This window comes from Micromys minutus (genome assembly GCF_963924665.1).
Source record: "Micromys minutus genome assembly, chromosome: 16".
Classification (NCBI taxonomy): Eukaryota; Metazoa; Chordata; class Mammalia; order Rodentia; family Muridae; genus Micromys; species Micromys minutus.
The window spans coordinates 41,702,148-41,704,800 of record NC_137985.1 but is presented as its reverse complement, the minus strand read 5'-3'; positions in this window follow the sequence as shown (position 1 = coordinate 41,704,800).

The window sequence follows — 2,653 nt, the reverse complement described above, 5'->3', positions numbered from 1 at the left end:
TAGTTATATAATCCATGCTTGAGTAATCAATACACCTTACTTGGTGGTGAGTTTAAGCATTCCCTCTTCACACATGCTAAATCCCAACACCCTTCCTGTGAGGAGTCTCAGATTGTCACTAGAGCCCTCTTGTGACAGCATTTAGGCTCCATACACTTCAGGCCACCAGTTTTTGGGTCTGAAGTCAGAAGTTCTTCGACTTCCCACTGTTGATTTCACATTTGCTCTGAGCCAATCACTCTGTTTCTGGACGTCGCTTAGCAACGGGACGTGTAGCCGACTGTAGCTGTGCCTTCTCATGCTGCAGACAGCCTCCAACAGGACCCTCGGGCTGCCCATGGGCTTTGGTTATCACCACTGATCTCGAAGGCTCCTTGCATCTCTGGCCAGTATGGCACCATCTTCTTCCAGTCTCACTCCACTATTAGACAGGAGTTTCTAAAGCGGATTTTCGGGCTCTTAATACTTTTTCTGCTCCCTTGCAAGTGACAGGAATATAAAGAATATTCCTGGGTACCTATCTGAGGTGTCCTTGAGTATTCAGCGGCAGTTTAGATGCTCTGAGAACATTTTGTGACCCACAGACAGGAGACTGATCTGCTTAAAACCAAATGTTTGTGCTTTCATTTCTATTTCCAGGAAAAAGGAGGGTTTGCAAGATGCATGTGACCTCCTCCTCAGTTGAACTTGTGGCCTCATCTGTGACTCTAGGAATCCAGACAGAGCTTGGATTTTGTACAAGGTGGGGAAAGAACGTGTGTCTATAGTCTGGGGAGGTGCTGAATTGCCTCATGGGGAGTTTCTGGAAGCTGTAAAGGAGTCCAAGAAAGGGGTCACTGTCTGAGCACTACACAGTGAGACTCAGAAATCAGGAAATCTCTGAGGGGTGTTCAGGGGAGGCTGCCTTTGTAGGACCCAAGCACTGGAGGAAGTCTATGGTGTGCTGAACTAATTTGGAATAGAGGGAAGACAAGGCATGCTGAGCGGGTCCCTAACTAATGGAGAGGTAGAAAGATTCTAGCATAGTATGAGTGGGCAATGTGTGTGTGTGTGTGTGTGTGTGTGTGTGTGTGTGTGTGTGTGTGTGTGTGTGAGAGAGAGAGAGAGAGAGAGAGAGAGAGAGAGAGAGAGAGAGAGTTAAGATGCATTTACACAGTGTAGCATCTGCTGGAGGGTTGGGATGGCTCTAATGCAGCTTCAGAAACATGAAGAAATTTAGTGGAAGATTAACTCTGGGAAACTCTGTGTTTGTAGAAGGAACAAACGACTGGCCCTGGATGGGAAATGGGCAGTAGACACTGAGTGGAGAAGCCAGAGGCAGCTCTGTCTTGCTCTCCTAAGGAAAGACTAGGCTTTAGGACAATCCCCAAAGACAGACACGTTCTAATGACTGTTGGTTTTGTGTTTAGCCAGACCGTATGTCCTGGCTTCCATGAGTAAGGGATGAAGCTGCTTGCAGGATGGATGGATCTCATCCATTCTGGAAGCCATTGCTTGTGTCCTGGGATAGGGGCTTCTGCTGGTTCTTTTAGTTAAGGAACCCATGAGTCAGTTTGTCTCCATTATATAAGAAATGAGCATCAGAGGGCAGTATGGAAAATCTGAGAAAACAGACTAAGGGAAGCTTACAGAAGTTAGGGAAGTAAGTGTGTGTGAAGAGTGAGTGTGTGTGGATGGGGTGGGGTGGGGTAGGGGTGGGGAAAACTACCAATTTTGCATTCAGGTTCCTGTCAGCAGGATTGGTTCTTAAAATTCACAGACTCAGTATTATCCTTCCCTAGAGCCTCTGGTAAAATCGGAGAACTGATTTCTATAGCTGGGTCTTCAATATTTTCATTCATTCGTTCATTCGTTCATTAATTCATTCATTAACTCTCCATTCATTCATGTGTCTCTGGGCACCTAATTGCCACAGTACACATGGGGAGGTCAGAGAACAACTTACAGGGGTCAATCCTCTCCTTCCACCATGTGGAGCCTGGAGATTTATCGAAACTGTTAGGCTTGGCGGTAAGCCCCCTTACCTAATGAACCATCTCTGGTCTCTGGAGCTGGGCCCTTTATAATCCTGGTCTCTCTTCCCACTTCTACAGGAGCACACAGGTAGCTGAAGCCCACTTTGTCTGATATCTTCTTACCTGATAGTCAGACCTCCACAAGAAAACCTTCAGCAACCTGGGCAGGCCTGCCAGTCCCCAGTAGACCTCTCCTGGGCTGATGAGAGACAGGTGCTTCCTCTTCTCTCTTCTGCCACCCTCGGGGAACTCAGTTCTCTAGCACAGAAGAGAAAATTAAGCAAAGCAACATCATAGATTTATTTTGATTGCACAGAAGCATCTCATCTGCATATATTAGAGTAGAGGCAATAGCCGAATGTATTAAAGTGTGCTTTTTTTCAATATAGACATTTTCTTGGTATTAGCCAAAGCTTTGACATTGGTACCTCTGGGCTCTAGAGACATCTGAAGACCAGGAGGAGCAGATGGGACCTTCCACGACTGACCTCCCAGGGCCCCAGACAGGTGCAGCTATTGCGTGCTGTCTTCTCTAGCTGTCTGCCACCAGGCTTGTTGTTCCCATAGCATCTAGTCACTTAGATTTAAGGAACTGAAGCTACTCTAAAAAAATGTAAATGTTTCCTGTAAGGGTAACG